The 24,679-nt window shown below is 25.8% G+C and overlaps 1 protein-coding gene across 2 annotated transcripts in view; it reads right to left on the minus strand.

Moving 5' to 3' along the window:
- The window catches only part of LOC129963962 (allatostatin-A receptor-like), a 256,946-nt gene that overhangs the window by 38,980 nt on the left and 193,287 nt on the right, over nucleotides 1-24,679 (minus strand). For both annotated transcript variants that reach the window (XM_056078592.1, XM_056078593.1), the window contains one exon: nucleotides 20,018-20,057. The gene's annotated coding sequence lies outside the window, so the exon portion shown is untranslated. The remainder of the gene's footprint in view (nucleotides 1-20,017; nucleotides 20,058-24,679) is intronic.

The raw sequence follows: 24,679 nt of genomic DNA on the forward strand, positions 1-24,679 counted from the left end.
AACTTCGCTGCATTTACATTATGCTACAAAAATTCAAAAAGTATATATTAATTCGATAATAATGCCTGATTTTAACGAATACGAAATCTGTCTATACCATAAATTTAACAGTATTTCCTATATAAGCTATTATAAATTACAAATGTTACTTTATAATTTATTACTGCAGTTGATGTCATGATACATCATAAAAATTATGAATAAATGACATTTGTCAAGAAATGAGTTGTATTTTAAAAGAAAGTACTACAACTTTTATTACAAGATGCACCTTTTATTTGAAATAAAGATATAAAATAAAATGAGATATTTCATTTCAGTTTTAATATTGATTGCATAATTACAAGAGTTTTAAATACTAAAAATCGTACTAGATGTAATTGAGATAAACTTCCGAGTTTTTATAGCTTATTTACTGCCAACGTTCTGTATTTTAAATAATGACTTTCCGATAACTCAAAAGGGCGTTTTTTTATTGTTTTAGAATGCTTTTTTTATTTATTTCTACTTAGTTATTTGTGTTGAAGAGCAGAAAGGATTACTCTCTTTATGTTTTTATTCTTAAATTTTTATTTTCAGCAAGTTGTTTCCTTCCGTTTTCCTAATGGCTTTTGTCTAAGCACATCTTGTTTTTGTGGTTTCCTAAGCCTTTTCCCGAAAGACAGTTGGTTCTTTATTTTTATTTTCTATTTCCACCTCGTAGTTGGGAGATTATTTCTGTTTTCTTTTTCTCTCAATCTGTCAGACACATCACATTATTTTGTTATAATTAATGCACTTGGGATCTAATTTATGCCACTTTAAGCGTTATTTTAGAAAGTAGCACACAATTCTAATTACATTCTTTATTCTACCGAGATCTTCTTTTTTATTTATAAGAAATAGATCTAAACATATTGAAGCAAAGAAACTGTTTAAGAATAATTAATATGTAAATCAAAAATAACTAAGGAAATAACCGTTACATATTTTCATTTCATTTAGATCAAAGAGATTTATTCTTTTATGTAAATAATTTCTTTTTACTTTTGGAAACTACTTTTAAATGATAAAAACTTTGTATTCAAATAAGTATCTGTAGCATTCTTTTTTTGCTACACTACAGTAAATGTATTGTATTAAAGAATCACATAATTATCTGAAAAGGAAATGTATAAACCTTCAGAACTTTTGAGAAATGCTGAATATAAATAGATTTTTTAATTCAATACTATTTTTTTTATTATTATTCGATCGTTATATTTAAACGAATGTCGGAGTCTTGTTATTTATTATGCATTGAAAGTGCCTTCCTTGATGTAATATTTTTTTAAACAATCGCTTTTAATATAATATTAAAATTACAAATTGTATTTTAATATATCTACGCCTTTTTTTATCATTGCCTCGTAAATATTATCGTCTGTTATAATGCTTTCATACATCTTATTTATTTATTTATTTTTAAAATTTTGTCTTAATTTTTAGGAATAAAATTATAATTTGAATCCTAAGAACTAGAAAATCTACTACTGAATTCAAAAATAAAATTCGCCGTTTGTTGAATATAAAAAGACTAAAAAATTATAGGAATTCGAATCGCATTTTATGTAAAATAAGACAATAACTTATTCCAATAAATGCTTGGATGCTTTTAGATTTGAGTTTGTAAAATAAAATAAGGCGAATTTCAACAATCGAAACCGGTAAAAAGAACCATTGCCATTATTGAATATCCACAAAAACCCGAATGACTGCAGATGCTAAATTTCTAAATAATACAAAAAATTACACTTTACAGTTTAAATATAATAATATTTTTAAGTTTCAAATAGTCCTGCAACTGAAATGTTTATAATACAACGAAGAAAAGTCATTAAAATGATATTTAAGAAGATCATTATTTTTAGATATAGTATCTACAAATAAAGTGTTAATAGTAAATATTTTTGAAAGTTTTATGATTTTAAAAGAATAGTATAAATATCAGTGAAATGAATCCTTAATTAGCATATTTTTATTTAGAAAGTTGTTAAACCTTAAAATTGCCTAAAAATAAACTGGGCTTCGAAATAAAAATAAAATATAGATATTTGGGCAAAACCAAATAAAAAAAGTAATCCGTTATTCAAAATATCAAAGAGATTAGTCATTTAGCAGATTATAAGGGGAAAAAACATATGTATAATAAAAATAGTAACGTACAAGATACTTGATATTCATTTTGTATGAGGCTAATTAGTTAAATTCTCAGCTTTCAGTTGTTGTTTTTTTTGGCATTTTAATGATGGCTAATTCAACGTTTTGTATAATTAATTGTATCAATAATTTCACCAAAAATAAGCACTTATCAATCCTAAAATAAACATAAAAACAGTGCAGGATGTAAAATGAAACCATCTCATTCTCATTAACTTAATCAAATTTAAACGATAATTCGATTTGAATTTTTTTTATTTATTTATTAGGCACAGTATTTTAAATAAAATATTCATAAGAAATTCTAACGAAAACTTGTTACATAGAAATAAGGAAAATCGAGTAGTTTTTTTAACCCTTTAAAGGACCATTTTTTTCTAGTCATATTATGTTAAAATATTTTTAGGCTTGAAATTAGAATAAGAAAAGGGATTCATTTAGCTTATTAGGTAAATTTAATTTGATTAATTAATTAATTTGGTTAATTAATAATGAAGTAACAAATCAAGACATATCATTTTGCGTAAGATAAAGAACTGAAGCATCTAAGTTTCTGTCATTGTAAAAAAATTGTCAGAATTTATGCCAACCTACATAATTTCATACAAATATTAATAAATTTGGTGGGAAGTATACTTCCCACGGCCCTAGAAAGGGTTAAATTATTTTTGAAGGAACGTTTTTAATGAATAAAGTTGGTTTATTCTATAATGTATGAAGAGTTCTTATTTTTTAATTTAATTTAATAAAAAACATAATGATGAATGTGATAAATATACAAGATTAAACAGGAGACACACAAGGAATTTATGCAAATATTTCAGAGAATGAAATGAATTAAAGTTAAGTATAAAATTAATGAAACGGTAAGATAAAAAAAAGGAATTTTCAGTATAATCTATACATATTTATTTTAAAATAAATTTAAAAGGATTGAGCCAAAATTTGTGAATATTTATTTAAAATATTTCTGTATTATGTTTATTATTTATAGATTAAAAAATCTTTTAATAGTCAAATATCGATAATGCAATTTAAATTCTATTCAACCAAATGATATTTCAGAGTTTAATTAATATATTTTAAGGCAATTTATTTCTTTTTAATTTATAACATTCACAAAAGCATCCTTATTCAGTTATTACCTGACATTTGCATTTATGTAACATTTACATTTTATGTAATATTTAATTTAGTTTTCAAATCTTTCATTTGTAATACAGTATTGCAGATGATATTTTGTTTTTGGAATATTTGAATTCTACTCATTGTAGCCAATTATACCAAATCTGAATACTTTTGTACCATTTAAACTGCCTTATTCTACCACTTCGAGATCATAATAAAGAAATTACGAGTACCAAAACTCGTAACGGATAAATTTGACTAAATAAACATTTAACTTAATCAAAAAGAATATATCATTTTGAAATATTATGAAAAAAAATTGAAAAATAATGTTGAAATTTTTTGCACTTTATTGTTTTTAGAATAATCACCGAAGCAATGCGTGACAAAAGTTAATTCATGAATTATCATTAATTATAAAGCAAATTTTTAATAAGTTTTGAAGTCTGTAATTGTATGACATCTCAAAAACTCCAAACTTCAATTTCAGACTTCTCAAAAACTCCAAACTTCAATTTCAGACTTCTCAAAAACTCCAAAAAAGTGAATGCTATTAAATTTGGATTAGTTGGCCACAATTTTCAAATTGATCAGAGATGACATGGAATCAATTTTTATAACAATGTTTATATAATTAAAAAATCTTCATTTAATTTTCAATTTCGATATTCTGCTCATATAAAATGTTGAAAGCTACAATTCAGTGCCACAAAATAGAAATATAGTTGCTTAATCGATAGAAAATATAGACAGTGAATGCAAGAAAAAAAACGACAAATAAGTTAGTGAAAAATAGTTACTTAATCGATAGAAGATATAGAGAGTGAATCCACAAAATTACCAACAAATTAGTTATTGAATATCATATCTCTAAAAAAAACCGATCATACCTTTTGGAAAACATTTTGGGTGCAAATATAAGACAGACAGAAAATAAAATAAAAAAGAATGGGAAAATATAAAATAAAAGGAATATAAAATAAATCGAATAAAAAAAATAAGAGTTCATTTCACATTGTTACGGTCACAGTGAAACAATTTCATATGGAAGTATTATTTTATTGGAATGTGATCTTCAGAGTAAAAAGCAATATAGGCGATAGAACACTAACTGCAGCTACAAAGACGGGGGGCGGTAAAAAGCCTTAGTGAAAGGATGATAGCAAACAATCAATGATGACAGAGAAACAATAGAAAAAATTCATTGTGTTTCGCCATTTCTCCCTGTGTGTTACAACATCGAATGTGCCATTCTCTGTGTGTTTGATGTGAAAGTAAGCTCCTGGAAAATTGGTGAAATGCAATGAAATGTCTTGCTTTTCCGCTGCTTACCTGTCTTGTTTAATTTTCTGAATCCTTAGTCTTTGCCTAGTGCCGGTGTCTCTCGCGCTGCAGATAGAGTTTTAATACCTTTTATTGCCTTTCACTACGAAAGTAAGATTCTAATAAATTCGCTGCTATCATTTGCAGTTTTTTCACTGAAATCGTGGATGAGAGAACTGAGATGGTGTTTTTATATCATTACTCAGCGCAGACAAATATTTACATTAAAAAAATAATTCCTTTCCGAAAAAGGTCTGCTTGCTAAGTATTCACATAAGAACAAAGCTGGTTATTTTATAAATACTCTATTATATAATTCTGTATTTTGATATATTCATTTCTTTTTCCATGAGATATTAAACGTATGAAGCTGCGTTCGAGATTAATTGTTTTGAAAAACGTGCGTTAATAGTTATGTTCTTGAAAATTTTTCTTTGCTCAAAAGTTTGTTGATAAGTTAAGAAATATATTAACTAATTCCACAACTAAAAAAATAAATTGCATTTCTTACCAATCTTTAAATATTGGAATTAGACTGATAAATAACACAAAATTTTCATTTTTTTTTCGATTTGTGAAGCGGTAAAACAACTATAAAATATCTCTAAATGAATAGATTGCTTATTCAGTAGTTCATGAATTGCAGAACATATTGAGAAATTATTATACCGATTTTGAGCATAAAATATGCATTAAAGTTTAATTCATGGGAAAATCCAATAAAAATTATAATTTTAGGAAATAGCATCTAAATATTTAAAATAGCATTAATTAATTATATTTAATTAATTATATTTAATTAGCATTAATTAATTATATTTAATTAGCTTATAATAAATAAATATTTATATATTCTTTTACAGCATAGAGGCATATATTGATAGTCTGTAGCTTAATTTTATTGGAGATAAAACTGTTCTTTCAGAAAAATGAATCGGTTCGAAACTCAAATGCTTTATCAATAGCGCCTTATCTATGAAGGAGCTGTCTATAGATCCAAGAAAACAGCACATCTATCCAAAAAAATGGCTAATTATTATATCTTAATAAAACTACAATTTGGATTATTTCCTTCATTCAGTTCTTGAAGCTACAAAAAGGAGAGGAAAAATCCAGAATCTCATGTTACAATCCACATAAACATTTATTAATTACTTTCTCTTAATTAAAATACACAATTTAAAGTTTTTTTTTCTCTTTCATGCAATTATTATCTTTGATGCGAAGACAGTGAACAACTAGTTGTACATTCTTATCTACCAACCTTAATCTGCGGAAATGGCTGAAGGATTCGTATTTCTATTTTCTTTCGAATCACCTCTCCTGCAAAAGGCAATCTACTTCTCTCCCAACTTTATTTTGCCTCGGGGAAACTGAAGATGGCAAATACAAAGAAAAACCTATTAAATTTCGCATTTCGAGGGCGGTGAACTCACGTCTAATTCAGGGAGACTTAGATCACAGAGAAAAGTTTAATTAATTTATTCATTTCGCTTTCGTGGATAGACTAAAGAAATGCCATATTCTTTGATGGTTTGGAAACATCTTTAAATGCTCGCTACTGTGGATCGCGGGGTTGAAATTACTTGCGGATTATCTTGAACAGTTGTATAACATTTGAATAAAAAATTATTTCAATATATGCTGTTACATTTGTCATCTTATAAGGAAACGATGAATGTATTCTGCTTCTGTATGCTTAACGTCTAAAAAGGTATATTTCCATATCATGTACTTTCTTAAGGCAAATTTTGAATATTGTCTATATCGTTACATAAGGTTATATCAAGGAAATTTATCCCATATAATTATTGTTTCATATACATTTAATATATCACACAGTGTACTTAACAAATTAGATAGTAAGGCGTTTCGTTAAATAAAGCAATTGATTCTTGTTCTATAATTTTATCCATTTATTACAAATTTAAGTGATAATTTATAGATAACAGCTAATCCATACAACATCAGAACTTTTGAAACTTTTATTTAATTCAACCAAACTTTATGAATATGTAAGGGATAAATTAGATACCACAGCGTTTTTCAAATTGATGGTCTTATGGCATAAACAAAATACCAATTTCAAAGGCACCGAATTTTTGTACATCTTCCAAAGTTTAATCTCTATAACTTTAACTGTCTAATATTTAACTACAGTATCACCTGTAAATCTCAAGGTTCAACATAAATAACTAGTTTTTAAATTTACAGAAAAATCCAACTTCGAATGTACAAAAAATTTTACCCAGTCTATTTTTAGTCTTTGATATGAGTGCTGACAGCAAGATACTAAAGCTCCTGGCCATGGTTATCTAATATATATATTTTTAAAATCTACTAAAGATGAGCACTTTTGTGGTATTATAAATAAGTAAAATAAAGAGACCTGTAAATTTTTCTACTTTTCAATGCCTTTAATTAGCAGGAATTCAGAAAATTAATTTCAAATGATTGGAGTTATTATATGATTAATTACTATTGAAAAAAATATTTTCCTTTTTAATTTCATTTTTCTTATAATTTAATACTACATACTAATGAGGAACTAAATTAATTTATATGATTCCACAAATATGTGACAAAAGTAATTAAGAGTAATTTCAAACATCACACGACAATTTGTAGCATTAATAAATTCTTCAGTTTAAAGGTGCAATAAATTATAGAATGCAGGAACCCTGAAGATACATCTGTTAGAACTTCAGATCTAGCGATTTTCCTTTAACTAAGAGAGAACTAAAGCTAATCATTCAAGTTAACTCTTTCTTTCGATTATAAAGCAAAGTACTTAGACGCAATCGGAGAGCTGTTGCGTGCGTCGTGTCATTCTGTAAGTGTTGTCCTTGAGCTAAGCTTGTGGTGTTCTTTGCTACTTCTGTTTCATGATTCCTTGATCAATAAAGTGGATACATGTATTTATTGTAGAAACAACATATACGTATGTGTGTATTTTAAAGCAATAAATAAGGGGAAAATATATGCCTGTAAATAAAAAATACGCCTTTTCTTGTAGTATTGAAACATACTTTTATCTATTTTTATTTAACTTGATATTTTCTCATTAAGACTGAATTTAATAACTGATTAATCACTAATTTCTCAGTTTTTGTCTTAAGCAAGAAATTTGAAATTTTCAATACTTGTTTGTTTTCTATGAAAACACGTGTCTTATTATTTTCAGAACTTCAGCAACAGTTCAAATGTTAAAGTAGCATAATTAACTAATCAATGATTTTGATACAGAAAAGTTGCATCACCTGATACAGAAACAGGGAATAAAATTCAAAATACCATAATAATAATAATGTATATATATATTACATGTGAATGAAATGAAACAATGAAAATCTAATAAGTTAATCTATTAATATTGCTAAATTTTAATTTAGCATGATATTAATAACATGATATTTGCTTTCCAGTAACATGGTATAAATAAATAATCTATCAATTTTAACAGACAAAACATCTGTTAATTTGAGATAATCACTGCTAATTGCAAGACAATTATTCTTAACATTTGTATTTGAAATCCTCATAGTTGTTTAATGATTTTTCAAGATCAAAGAATTTGAAGCAAACACGTTTATCACAGAAATGGAAAAGAGACCTTATTTGTCGTTGAAATCCCTAAAGAGAAAACAGAACATTTCTAGGTTTCATTACAATTTATGTGATGTTGATTTTCCGTTGCTACTTTTCAATATAGTTAAAAGACGTAATTAATTCACTTAAAAATAAATACGTATCCTTTCAGATTAATTTGATAAGAAATTTCACATGTAATTTGCATCATATGTATTTTGTTTCTCGAAATAATTTCGGTTTTTCGAAAAATATTGATATGTAAAATATTTACCTTTGTGTTATTTAAGAGGTGACTGAATTATAATTATTACAAAGTTTTAATTACATTTTTATTAATTGCGGCTAGTCTTAAAGAAGAGAAATACCGTTTTGGGTGAAATAAATGTTGAGTAAAATAAATTGGAATTCATTAATTGGAGTTCCATTTACTTGAAACAATAAAGTAAATTATTTTAGGAAATATTTAGAAATAAATTTAAGAAAACGTTTGCTAAATTAGCAGGGAAATATTTTAATTGGATCGAAAAATAACGAGTAATTATAATTCAGTGTGTTATAATAATGTATCATTAAAATTTAACATTAAAATTAACATAATACACTCTCTCTCACACACACACACACTCATTATCTTTAACCGCTTAACTGTTTTGCCCGAGTGCCATACGTACATCGATTTATCGAATTTTGATAGTTGTAAGCAAAAAATAAACCATCATAACGATTATAATTCAATATTAAAATTACTTCGAACTTATAGATAAGTTAAGTATTCAACGGATTTCCATTTGAATCAAAATGAGAAAATATTTCCAAAATAGAAGGTGTCATCTTATTAGATAGTAAAGAAAATAAAACATTTAAGGGGTTAATGAGAAATTTCCGTTTCGTTTTGACTTTTAGAGGTGAGAGATATAGATAAGTATATTTTTGTAAAGAAAATATTTTTGCATTATCAGTCGTTTACCGTAATATTATTCCAAAAAATTCCAGAAGCTGATAGCAGATGACAAATACATTTTCCTATAATATAATCCAAAGAAATTATATACAAATGAACGAGAGCTTTATAAATGTTAATAGATTGAAAGACATTTTGTCCTCAAAAATTTCCATTCTTAGAGTTATAATTATTGCACTTTTGAATGGTTTAAATTCACTTCGAATGCGTATTAATTTTACGCACTAACTAACGTACTTCTTCATTTTATCAAATGATATTTGCATCTTTTTTGTATGGTTGATAATAATCTAGCATTTATAAATTATTTACACAAAAAAACTTATTAAAATTCAGTATTTACACCCTACACAGGTATATATTTGTTCATTAAAATCTCATTCAAAATTGCGTTTATTAAACACTAATACTTCATGCATTCTAAGCGTGTAGAGATTGGTTTTGTAGTTAGTTTATTTATTCTTCTGTAGTCGATTTTCGGTTCATGATTTACAGTTCTAAAATTCTGTAAAGTTTTCCTTTCTCGATAATGAAAAAATAGTTTAATATTTTTAAAGCTTCTAATTATAATTTAATGAATTTATTTAACTAAAATTTTATATAGCAGTGTGGGGCAACTAACTATTAAAATGATAAATATTAATTTTTTGATTCCAAAATATATTTTTCTTTTAAATCATCAAATACATTAGAGACAAAAAAATATTCTAATATACTAGTGAAGTAAAAAGCAAGAAATTATGCAACTCTTCCGGAAAAATGAAACAATATTATCAAGATTGTATGTAATCATGAAAAATAAATATTTGGATATTTGTTGCAAGATGAAATATATTATAAATGTAAAAGATTTTTCAATTATTTAGATAACTTCAATCGGTAACTTAAGTTTTAACGGACATTTTATTTATTTTAACAACCACATTTCTGATTAAAAATTAAATGGAAATATAAAATTAAAAGTATTAAAAAAATAGAATAATTAATAAATTATTTTCAAATAGAAATATTACTGATGTGAGGTAGATATTTAAATTCTATTTGAATATATATATTAAATATATAGACTTTGAATAAAATTAAATATTTATTCTTGAAAAACTAGAACATTAATACGAGGTGATATTTTTTTCCAAAGTGAAATTTTAAATGGCTATTTATAATATGAATGGAAATTACAAAGGAATCCGACAGTTTTAATGCCGAACAATAATACAGTGTACCGAGTTGAGCTTTAGAAGTATATTTAGGTAATTTATGTAATTTTTAACACCGTTATGTGACTTACTGAATTTCTTTATTGAACATCTTAAGAAATAGAGGAAAAAACTAGAGAATAATAAATTAAATATTTAAAAAAAAAGCCTTTTCAGCAATGTGAAAAGGAAATCTAATTAGTTTTAATGCAAAATCAGGAAACCAAATTAAACGTATAATTATTTAGAGCAGAAAAATGGAAGGAAGACACAAAACAATATACATATCATCCAAAAAATGCCAGCTGTTAATTATGTAAAAATTGTAACACATTATAAATATGATCACTTAATGCTTTCAAATCTGTTTTCACACTTTTATGACTTTTGCTTTGATCTCAAATTTTTGATCAAAAATGTTTATGAACTTTTTAATGTGCAATTAAAAAGCAATTTATATAAATGATTTTATTTTTGTTTTTTGAAATAATTGTTTAAATTTTGAAATTGAGAATAAAGGTAGATATTTTATTAATTTAAATCTAGCTAAGTATCTAAAATATTAAAAGGAGAATGTAGATTTAGGAACATATTTTTTCAAGACTGAAATAAACAAAAATTTATTTATATATACAGAGACTTTCTTCAAACAAATTAAATAAACAGCAAGATTTATGATATGACAAATTTATGCATATATGATTGAGCAAAATCTTATTATATTCTTATCTTATATTCATTTTATATATATACAAATTTCTTATACAAACGAATACATAAATATATTTTTATACGATAAATTTTAAAGATTTTGAGATAATTAACGCATCGAATGTTTTATACTACATTAGGGTTTAAACATTTATCTTGAAATTTAATAAAGTTTAAAGGAAAACATTTTTTCAAAAAAATTGATCAAAAATCTTTCATTTTGGAAAATTGAAGATTTTTAATATTTTCAAAACATATTTATTAATATTCATTTTAAATGCAATAATAATAAAAAGGAAATACTTTTGAATTTTTTTAGTAAAAAGAAAACAGATTTTATAGTCAATTCTTAATTAAAAAGCAATTTCAGGATCATATAGTTACAATTTCCTATCTTCTTTATTAACTATAGTCTAATTAGAATAAGGTAATTATTAACTATAGTCTAATTAACGTAAATTTTAAATTAAAAATTTCGAATGTTTAAAAACTTAGCCTATTTGATGTCAGTTACTTCAAAGCTTCAAACCATTAAACGTATAGGCATTAAATAATTTGAAATTTAATTCATTAAACTAAAAGTAGACGAATTCTTCTCTACTCTGCTTACGTTAAACTTTCAATCACCATAATCAATTTTTTCATAATTTATTATCGGGAAGTATTTTAATAATCATTATTCATGGAGAGGAATTTGAATAATTCTTTTTTACCGTTCTGTAACACTACAGCTCATCCAAATTTTGCCTGTAAGGAAAAAAAATCGTACTTTTCAAGTAAGTTCTCCAATCCAAAGAAAGGAATCTTTCAGGTTTTCAAAGAAAAAATATGAACGAAGTTTCGCGTAGAACTGACAGAGAAGGAATAGAAGGTAAAGTCCAAAAAGATTCTATCCACTTTTTAGTTTACCAGGAAAAAAAGTAGAGTTTCTAGTATTCCGACAAAGAGAATTGCTTCGAGAAGTTTGAAATAAATATATTTATTCTTACTTTCTGAACCCCAAAAAAGATACTTTCAGATTTCTCTACTTTCTGTTTTCGGATGTAAGATCATTTTTATGATATAATATTGTTCAATCTTACTGTTCTTAAAGCAAAGCATGTTTCAACGAATCTTTTAAGATATTCAATGTTATCATTCTTTTCCAGTATTGCGAGCAGATAACAGTTTGCCGCAGAGGATGGTATTGTTTTAGAAACATTCTTGAAGTTTGATTTCGAGAACATTTTTCTACATGCTTTCTGAAAATACAAAGGAAGTCTTTCTCAATTTATAAACAATAAGAACATGAAACATGATTTCAATCATTGTTATCTTATTACATAGTTTCATTAATATATATATATATATATATATATATATATATATATATATATATCACTTCGTAAATTATATTTATTACATGGATTCTGATGTTATTTAAATGAGGTTTTGGTTTGCATTTTCATATTATTTGAATTTAAAGCTAGATTTTTTTCTTTTAATTTATTGAAATTATTTATGAGAAAAAATGAAATATCTACGGAAATTTTGCAATGATTTTATAAATTTTGTAAGTGAAAAATATAACCAAAAGCGACTTATCTTTTGCATAAATATTTTTCTTTCACATTTTTAAATTGGGATATCATTAGCATTATTTGATGGTATTAATATATTCAATCATTTTGAAATTTCAAGTGAGAAAATAGTATAAAAGCATTTAATATTTTAGATTATATCAAATTTTTCTTACTAATAAAATTACTATAACTTTTTTTGTGCACAGTTTTTATTTTCTCTGATTTGGTGGCTATACAAATTAGTTTTTTTTTATTTAGGCATTTTATTTCTGCAAACAATTGTGCAACTAAATATATATGCGAATTTCTCTGAAAACATTTATGGAAATTTCAACAATAGCATGAAATACGATTACTTACATAGTTTAGGACATGTTGAGTTTAACAGACACTTACTAATTCTAGTGGCATTTAACTGCTGGTTGTTTAGCCAATTCTTTAAAAATATTTTATTAAATATTATCTGACTATGTGTATGTGAATGAATGTATATATAATATTTAATTTAAATCGAATATATATAAATTATCAGATTCTCATATTTAAAAAATAATAAACAGTAATTTTAAAATGACAGAAACCTAAATATTACTACCTTTAAAAGAATACTCACTATTTTCTAAATCGATTTATACAATATCATGGAATAAAAGTTAAAAATGAAAATTACAAACTTATGAATATAAATTTGAAAAAAAAAATATCATTCAGATAAAATAAAACAATAATGCCGAGATAGTTATAATTTATTAGAGATAAATGATACAATACATAGACTGTCTTTATATGCAAGACGACATATAATAATATATGTTAATTTATATTATCGATGGTTATTTCATCTTTCACACTATCTTATCTTATTAAATATCTAAAAGGAAATTCCATGTATATCCTTAACTATTCGATAGTAGGTAGTTATGGGACTTCCATAAAAAAGATAGAAAGAGAAAATGTATTATAAGAAAAACGAATTTAGTATACACGGTTCCACAAGACTGATTTCCTTTAGCATAAGAAAAGCAAATGAGACTTATAGTATGAATTTCCGTCATTTGGATTACTTGTTGAAATTTTATTCTTTTAAAGAGCGAAGAGTATAAAAGTTTCAAAATGTCTATTAATTTGAAAAAATGGAAGTTTCTCAGTTCTGTTTTTGGAATCAAAAATTAGAATTCATATGAAAATCACCAACATTTATCTTTATTTTAGATTTAAACGTTTTTTATTTATTTATTTATTTATTAATACTGAAAATATGGAAGCATGTTTAGAAAAGTCATTTTACAAAACTTTTAAGATTCAATCAAAGTAGAAATGCTTTTATTAGTTATGGAATGAAACACCCATTGATTTATTGTTTTAAGTAAATTAATCACAATTTTGTTAATAACATACTTTACAGATACCTATTTAAAATCAAGTTCACATTTCCAAAGTCTTGTTAATTGCATTTTAAGTATTCTACTGGAAAATGATTTTGAAGGGTTCATTAATATTATTTGTCCATTTAAAACGAAGTACAGAAAATTTGATGGAGGTACGTGAGCAATTTTGTATGCAGAAACACGTGAAATTGGATTGTAATTATTAATTACCTCACTGGAATGCGGGCCTGCAAAATATCTATTCTTCTGCAAATACTCCTTTATAAATCTGAGCAGAATTTTAATTTACCGTGTAAAATGTGCCAATAACAATGGGGCCTTGTTTAAAACTTTTCTAATAAACATTTGCTTAATAAGGGTATTTACCAAAGTTTCGCAACGACTTAGTATCTCGTTCCTTTATTGAAATGAATACTTAAAATGGAAAGAAAAATAATTACATCTTGCGTGGAAGAATTCATCCATGTATGTATCTAAGTTTACTATTTCTAAAACATCTATTTATTTAAAATAACTCTAAAAAGAGATATTTAAACAATTTAAATTCCATACATCTTTATAATTTGATAAATATATATTGTTCTGCTTGACTAAACTCTAAGTTTATAAAAAAATTATAAATTTTGTTAAACATTTATAACATTATTTAATTTTATACCATGTCTCGAATTTCTTGAATATCCTTGATAAAATACAGATGGAAAGCTGAATGTTTTCAAGACCAAAATAAACAACATAGATTTTGCAAATGAATAGGTTTTAAATATCCATTTACTTCATAAATTATATTGTTTTATAAACAAACATATGTATGCCAGGGCAAAAAAATAAATAAATTACTTTCTGTACACTTTCCTCCTTGGTTAAACGGACGAATTTTTTTCACAGAAATCTGGTCCAAATTCCTTTTCTGAAATCTCTCAAGAATATACTTAAAATGTTTCGGAGGTTTAAGCAATAGCGAAATATAACCGCAAAGGAAAAAAAAAATAGAGAGAGACTTCAGAACAGTAAAAATCCAAATGGATTCCTTATAAGCCTTAGTATCTGAAAGTGAAGCAGACAGCGTTGAATCGATTGTTATATATTTCATGAAAAAATTAAAATGCGGCTGAAAATAACTATATTAAAAATTTAAATTTGAAAGAAAAAAATCTATTACAAATTTATAATTTGAATATTATATTTATTGCTCGATAAAACTTTGTTATCAATAATTTTTTTTCAATTTTTTTTTCGTAAATGAAGTATACAGAAAGTTTTGTAACCGTGAAAAAATTCTAAATTGAAATATTGACTAGTCTCCACATCTCAAATCTCCTCAAGTTCGAAAAACATATTTCAAGTTATTCTTCCTGCCTCTGTGTGAATTCGATAGTTGCAAAACGTAGGAGATAGATAGATAAAATCTCGTTCACAAGTTAAGTATCCAAAATGTAGATATGCGTCAAATGTTGAACAAATCCGTCAAATGGTTGATCGGTTGTTGGCATGTATTTACGCATGAATGTAAACGTGGCAATTGAAAAATGCAACATTTGAGATAAATAATATTTTGTTCAGAGTTTTGGCATCTAAGTGTAAATTTATATCAAATCATGAGCCGAATGTGTCAAATGATGAATCATCTATCGGGTGGATTACTTTCCCATGTATGTAAATACGAGGCCATAAATTAATGAATACTGGTAAGAATCTTCTTCAATGTCAAATTTTGGTTTCAATTATAATATTTTGTTCAGAGTTTTGGAATCTAAGTGTAAATTTATATCAAATCTTGAGCCGAATGTGTCAAATGATGAATCATCTATCGGGTGGATTACTTTCCCATGTATGTAAATATGAGGCCATAAATTAATGAATACTGGTATGAATCTTCTTCAATGTCAAATTTTGGTTTCAATTATAATATTTTGTTCAGAGTTTTGGCATCTAAGTGTAAATTTATATCAAATCTTGAGCCGAATGTGTCAAATGATGAATCATCTATCGGGTGGATTACTTTCCCATGTATGTAAATATGAGGCCAGAAATTAATGAATACTAGTATGAATCTTCTTCAATGTCAAATTTTGGTTTCAATTATAATATTTTGTTCAGAGTTTTGGCATCTAAGTGTAAATTTATATCAAATCTTGAGCCGAATGTGTCAAATGATGAATCATCTATCGGGTGGATTACTTTCCCATGTATGTAAATATGAGGCCATAAATTAATGAATACTAGTATGAATCTTCTTCAATGTCAAATTTTGGTTTCAATTATAATATTTTGTTCAGAGTTTTGGCATCTAAGTGTAAATTTATATCAAATCTTGAGCCGAATGTGTCAAATGATGAATCATCTATCGGGTGGATTACTTTCCCATGTATGTAAATATGAGGCCATAAATTAATGAATACTGGTATGAATCTTCTTCAATGTCAAATTTTTGTTTCAATTATAATATTTTGTTCAGAGTTTTGGCATCTAAGTGTAAATTTATATCAAATCTTGAGCCGAATGTGTCAAATGATGAATCATCTATCGGGTGGATTACTTTCCCATGTATGTAAATATGAGGCCATAAATTAATGAATACTGGTATGAATCTTCTTCAATGTCAAATTTTGGTTTCAATTATAATATTTTGTTCAGAGTTTTGGCATCTAAGTGTAAATTTATATCAAATCTTGAGCCAAATGTGTCAAATGATGAATCATCTATCGGGTGGATTACTTTCCCATGTATGTAAATATGAGGCCATAAATTAATGAATACTGGTATGAATCTTCTTCAATGTCAAATTTTGGTTTCAATTATAATATTTTGTTCAGAGTTTTGGCATCTAAGTGTAAATTTATATCAAATCTTGAGCCAAATGTGTCAAATGATGAATCATCTATCGGGTGGATTACTTTCCCATGTATGTAAATATGAGGCCATAAATTAATGAATACTGGTATGAATCTTCTTCAATGTCAAATTTTGGTTTCAATTATAATATTTTGTTCAGAGTTTTGGCATCTAAGTGTAAATTTATATCAAATCTTGAGCCAAATGTGTCAAATGATGAATCATCTATCGGGTGGATTACTTTCCCATGTATGTAAATATGAGGCCATAAATTAATGAATACTGGTATGAATCTTCCTCAATGTCAAATTTTGGTTTCAATTAGCTGAATAAAGATATTCAAAATACATATCCGATTATCATGTACTTTTGTATTAACTGCTCGAAAAACTGCCAAAGATCGCACGTTTAATATAATAAAAAAGTTAGATTCAAACCAAAGATCTATATTTCGATATTATTGTACGACTGTTTAATACCAGTTCACGGTTTGCCCAAAATCTACAGTTTAACATTGGAAGATTTGAAGATAACACCTTCAATGATGAGTACGCGGGGACACTTTTTGGAAGACCTTTCACAAACGTTTTTTAACACATCGTAAAATCAGGTCTATTCGGAGGTTTTAGACTCAAAAAAAGCTAAAATTAATCAATGATTTTTTTTTAACTTGACCCTCTTGATATAATAACAAATAATAAATCTATGCTGTTATCATCATAGTTAGGTCAAATAAAGTAATAGTATTAAATGGAAAGGAGTAAACAAATGCGAAAACCTTGTAAACATGTTTATAAATACAAAGTATAATCTATTTAAAAACACAGAATAGCAAAAGAAAATGATATTTCAGAGTTTTAGCTTTTTTGGGGCAGTAATAACACACTTGTATGTAACCAATAACATGACAGCATGCAAAAATTTTAAAAACTAATTCTTTTTTTTAAAGTAAAGAATTTCAAAATCTTTAGGCTCTTTGAAAAAAAAATCAATTTGAATCTTTTTTTCTCTATGTTTTTGTTGTCAAAGTCGATGGATAAGAAAAATATTTGATAGAGGGCATTTCTCAACCATTAAATTATTAAATGTTAATTTATTACTAATGTTTATCATTCAATAATTTTCTTAGTAAAATTAATGATTTTATGGATATTTCAAATTTATGTTCTTTCCCTATCGAATGCTGCTTCATTATTCAAACATTCTTTACCCTTTTTAGAATGTGAATAATGGTATATTGGAAAACCAACTCTTTAAATATTTGAAGGATTGAAGACGACTCTCCATCTAAATTTCATTTTTCAGAAGAAATGATGTTTCCAATATTGCAAAAGTTAAATTTCCATTTTTCATTCAATTCAAAGGAAAAACAAAACAATAAAATGCTATGACAATAAAAATAAACACAATTTATATTTTCACTGAAAGATAATTCTGCATGCAGTATTTGCCTGAACATAAATTTTGCAATCTGAAGTCGACACAACAAGTTTGCAAATATCGGGAAAAGATCATTTTTTTTTCTAAATTTTCATAGAATGTTTATATACTTATGAAAATATAACAAATCAATTAAACCGGGTAATACATTCTAATAATAGGTTTAGCCACATATGAAAACTGCATAAACTATATTTACAATGCACACAATAAAATTCGTGCTTGCAAGGCGTTAGCAGTTACTTCAGTATTTTTTCTTTACAGTCACGTAAAAATAAGCTTCAGCCAGAATTTATCTCATTTCATACACAGATATATATTTGTTTTTCCTTTTTAGTTGGGTATCTAGGACGTGACCAGTTTTTACTACGGCTGATTTATCTATATATCCATATTGCATTAAGAATATCCAGTAAGTTGTCTCACTTTCTAAACATATTTCTCTTGAGCATAAAATAATGCAAATACAAAAATGTGCCAGAATAAATAAGACATTTATAGTTTTTATCACTCACGTCAGTTCTTAGGTTTTGCTTGTGAAAGTAAGCAAATTTAGAAAGTGAAATATCTTTGTAGTGGATTGTCGAGAATATGTAAGTTCTTTTCGCAAAACCAGATGTGCAGGAGAGTGCAAATTCAAATAAGATTTACTGTCTTGGCATATAGTTGCCTTCTTATGCTTTTTTTGTAATTTCGATTCTATAAAAGTTGAAAATATGCCAGTTTCCAACTATGATTGAAGGCAAAGAAAGTGAAGAAATATAACAGCAATGAAATGTAATCGCATATCGATAATTAATCATATCAAAAACTAGTGATCCATATTACATCAAAACTTTAAGTAATCGTTTGCTGTCTTCAAAACATATTTTAAGGTATTTTACATTGTTTAACTTTCTGTCATATGGATAGCTCTGTCAAAATCATTAAAATTGATATTTGATATTAATGTAGGGTTTATGGTTAAATTTGGGAACTGTTTATGAAATTAGAAGGAAAATCTGTAAATTATTTATTATTTCATTTTTACTGGATTTGAAGTAAGTGTTATTTATCGGTACTGAGATATATTATGCAAAGATGACAGTTATGAAATAATTGTATTTATTGTTTAAAAATTAATATATGACAAATAAAAATTATATAGTATATTTATTTTATTTGTGAGTGTTGAATTGATGAAGATAACACAGAAAAGAGATTACATTATTTATATAAATTAAATGTCTCTGTCATATTTAAATATTTGTTGTCGAGAAAAATAGTAAAAGAAAGTTATTCGTTATCAAACAGAAATAAACATAAAATTAGTAAAAATCATTTTAATTTCTTACAAAAAGCTACAATATTAATGCACATTTTTTTCATACTGAATATTTCTGCTTAAAATGTAATAAAAATCTTACATAAATATATGGATTTTTGATTTCAGAAGACATTTTAAAACAATACTAACTATCTTTATAAATATTTTAACTTATAATAATCTGTTTTGCGATGGCAAGTAAACTGATGTAAAAGATAACGCTTCATTACAAGCATTCTAAGGTTGTTGTTTTTTTTAAATTTAATATCTTACAAATCTAATTAAGAATATTATTTCACTTTTATTATTTTGTTTGTGTTACATCTTTCTTCTGCGAAAAAGATATTTATCTATTATATAATTCAAAATGAAATTTAAAAAAAAAAATGTTTACTTACAAATATTTCGTGGCGATTCCACATTAGCAGTGTTCCGAACCTAAATGAAATAAATAAATTAATTTTAATCTTATTTGAAACAAAATATACAAAATAAAGTTTATATAGAAAATAGTTGAAATACCTTAACATAAGTAATGGACTATTATGCAAACAAGCAAAGCTGAATATATATTTAATATATATTGTATTATTTCTCCAAATGATATCATAAATGATTCCCTTGGACAAGAAATCGGATTTCTTTTAGATCAATTCAGATAAAGCACAGCAGTCATTATTATCAATTAACATTTAATAATGAACTTTTACTCAAAAATCAGCCAACATTTCTACTACGAACAAAAAAGTGAGTGAGTCTTCTAATATATATAAATATATTAATATGTCATTTTTATTATTATTACCATCTTATATGGATGTTTATAAGCGTAGATATTAAGAGAACACTAGATCATCTTATTACTTAAAATTCAAAATAACTGTCAGATAAGTCCAGAATGACCTCATGCTTATATGGATTATATGAGTCAGTTGCAAAAATCAAAAGTTTGCATATTGGTGCGACATGACAATTAAGATAAAACGTATGAATTCAACAATAAAGTATCGCCTTCACAATATGATATATCCTTTGAAATTGAGCGAACATAATGTTTTTTGGACAATGGACTGGTAAAACGGAGCTATGATGTTGTAAGACAAATATTTTAAAATTCTTGCTAATGAGAAATATATATATAGATAAATATTCCTTCCATATAATTGTCTACATACCCCTAAGTCAATCAGAAATAAACACAAAGCATTTTTGAAAATCTGTCTTTTTCATATTGCTATTTCTGTGAATGCATTGCTTGTCAAAATTACAAATGTTTCACTCTTATAAATAGCAGTAGTATCCTCTCGGGGAAATAATTACTTTTCAGTATCGATAAATGTTAGAATATTTTAGGAATGATTAATAGCTCCAGTTTCCTCAGGACGGATTGAGAGAGAAGGAATCGTGAAAAGAAACTTTTTTTCAGAAGAATATTATTGTGTTTATCAGCTGACTTGCATATATTTTAAGCTTTTTTCTTTGTTGTATAAATTGATAAAAGAAATTGTATTTGCAAATGCATTACTGGAAAATCATGATAATATCAATATGCGACTAATTGAAAATTTCCATACCGAAAATATTACACCAATTACAATCAATGAATTTGTATTTAGGCTAGAAAAATGTTTAAAAATTTGTTTCCTTCTTTTTAGAACTTTGGCCTTCATTTGAAATTAAATATAGAAAATCATACATTTCAAAATTTCATAGTTTTATTAGGGTAATGGCTTCATAAAAATATAATCTTTCTAATTGAATAAGATATATTAATTTTCAGATACGGCAAAAAATTTATTAACATTTTTGTAAGTATTTTAATTTTAAAAAAATGGACAATCCATAAATAATTATAATTTATGGACTGTACATAAAATTTCAAATTCATATAGTTATTCTATATGCAAATAATCTTGAGATTTTTAGAAAAATCTTGAAAAAAAAAATGGAAATTTTTATTGGTTTACAATGGATTTTAGCTGATTTATTTTTTTTTGTTAATTAAAGCAAAAAATATTTTATAATTTTGCAGGCACGATATAAAATTATATAAACTGTTCGATAAAAGATAAATAAATAAGTAAGAAGAGTTAACTTAATTTATATTGAAATTGTAAGTACAATATAAGAAGAAAATAATAAAAAGTAAGAATTTTGGTAATAAGTGCTTCAATAATATAAATAAGGTAAGAGCGCTTTAAATTATTTTATGAGTATTATTATACATATATTTTCTTATTTAAAATATAAAAAAGATATTATTTAATTAATTTAAAACACATTAAATCAAAATTAAATGAAGAAAAAAATTCTAATTTCAGAAAATAATTTCAAATTATATTAAACTGTATACACAATCAAAAAACAAATTGCAGTCTGAAAGTCTTTATTCTTTAAGAAACATCATTTATCAACTGGTAAAAAATGCATAATTTCTGCATCTATGCATAATAAAATAGTGAAAGAATCACGTAAAAATAAAAATAGTCGTTAAATATATTTTGTGAATCATCTCAAAACTTTTCTTCATTAATTGAAACAAAAGGGAATAAATTATTCCTTTCGGAATTTCATTTATGCTACTGATTTCTTAATTGCGCATGTAAAAGCATCAAATTAGAAATTTCTAGCCTGTTGGATATGGTATGAACGTCCTTTTAATAATGGCACTTACCATTTTTTTTATTAGAAGAACAGAAACTAATCTAGTGTAATCAATTAAAAGAAAGATCAATTAAAGAGGATATTTTTTGTCACTAGCTGTAATTATTTTGAAATCTACCTTGAAATTTTAAATGGAAGAAGATAAAACAAATTAGAAGCAAACAAAAAACACACATTCCCCATGCTTTTTAATTATTTAGACAGCAATCTAAAGGTTTTAAGCATTTTTTTCTTCGATATTACTTCGAAATATTTTCTTACAATCAATATATAGTTTGTTATATTTAAGCAATTAAAAATAAGGGAATTTAATTAATTATGTAATTGCAAATTATTTATTTTTATTTTTAAGTTTTTAGTTTATTATTTAGAATATAAAATAAATGACTTGCAGTTAAATTTAGAATTTCCGATATATGAAATCTATTATAATTATTTAATTATCAGTATAATCTTCAGCCTGTTGAGAATTTTAATTTTTTCCATTTTAAAATTTAGGGATATTTTTAATCGCGAACCATATGCAATGTTAATGAATAAAACAAAAATCTTTTTTTTTAAATATAACTTCATATTAGTTTCGAATTAAAAAAGGTGACATTTTTTTTTTTTATTATTTCGTACACCAATATAGCTTGCCCAAAGGGTGTAAAGCATGAATGGAACATACGATTTATTATTTTTCTCATACGACGATGAAAACTCACAATAATGATAAGATGTGCAATAATTTTGGAATGGCTGATTAAAATCCGTATCCTTGATAAGGGGCTGTACTTCATTGTAAAAATATCATATGTTGGATGTTTGTAATGTGATTTGTACAAAAATGCTGGGATGGCTAAATAAGGACCCCATCGAAGATGAGGGGATGTACTTCCTTGAAGAAACTTCATATAGTTGGGTTGAATGTTTGTAATCCGATTTGTTTTGCATAATTCTCAACGCTCCTTTACGTTATTCGTGGATCCCCCAGGGGGGCACTTAGAAACGAGGATGAGATGCTTCCGGTAAGATGATTGGATCTCCCAACACTGGAGATTAGACGAAAAGGTGGGAGGTTGGCTCCTCTTATAGATGACAGAATGTACTTCCTTAGGGAAGGGTTGTGCCATGGTCGGTGATAACCCTTACGAATAAACCACACTTCCCGCCAATATTGCTGTTGCGGCGGTTCGTTTATTCTGTATTTTTTATCCGTGTGCCTTCTGACGGGTCGGACAGTCAATGATATGACTTATGCTGTTCGTGACAGTTTGATACTGAATCTCACAATATGTAAAATTTGTCAGGTTGGATTTTTTAAAAATAGTCTTGAATAATATAATTCACTAACAAATAAATAATATGAAATTGGTTGCATTTTAAATAGACAAAATATAATGGATAAAAATTGCATCTGAAAGGTCTTATCTTCATGGTTCATATGCAATTCTTAATATGCTTTTCACATACACTATTCCTAAATATGTTTAAAAAAATATTTTCCGAAATATATGTGGCTATGTTAATGGACTGAATTTCAATTTCATTAAATTTTATTTTTATTTTTGTTAAATGTTCCACTATTAATATCTGAATAACTTGCAATATAACTTGTAACATTTTTAAAAAGGACACTATATTAAAATAAATTTATTGCAAATCATCTATACTTATAATAAAGCTCAATGTGTGTGTGTGTGTTGGCGCTCTACAGGCCAGGTCATTTGACATACAGCTATCAAATTTGGAACATGTATACCTTAGAGGTCGGGAATGTGCACCTGGGGTCCTTTTTTTGAAATTTTAATTAGAATTTTAATTATTAATTAAAAACTAACTTTTCCGCCAAAAAAATCTTCCATTTTCCCCACCGCCAAATGAGTAAGGCTTCAATTTTTTTTTCTCCCAACAGTAATGAGGCTAAGGTTAAAATTTTTCGGCGGATTATTTCAAACGATTTTGTTTATTTTCTTAATGTTTTATGCGTTTAAAATTAAACATTGTTAATTAATATATGTTTCAGATTCATTCTGAAGTACTTTTGAATTAAAATAACACATAATAAAGGAAATTAAAATCGTATAATCTGCATAGCGTTACCCCAACTGGCGTAGAAAAATTCACGCATTTGCGTTACCGGAGCTGGCTAAGAAAATTCACGCATGCGCATTCTGATTGTTGCCATGACAACCGTTATCAACGTCTGATTTAAATTATTTTTAGGTTAGTTGCATGCTTTTGTAAGTAAATTGTATTTATGTTAGTTATATATATTTTTTATATGCTTATAGTTTTAAGTACATCGTTTTTTAAGTAGATTTTTTTAACCTGTTTTCAATTATTTAAATTTTTTTTAGGTTAGTTGTAGGCTTTTGTAATTAAATTGTATTTATGTTAGTTATATATTTTTT

Source organism: Argiope bruennichi, chromosome 3 (assembly GCF_947563725.1).
Source record: "Argiope bruennichi chromosome 3, qqArgBrue1.1, whole genome shotgun sequence".
Taxonomy (NCBI): domain Eukaryota; kingdom Metazoa; phylum Arthropoda; class Arachnida; order Araneae; family Araneidae; genus Argiope; species Argiope bruennichi.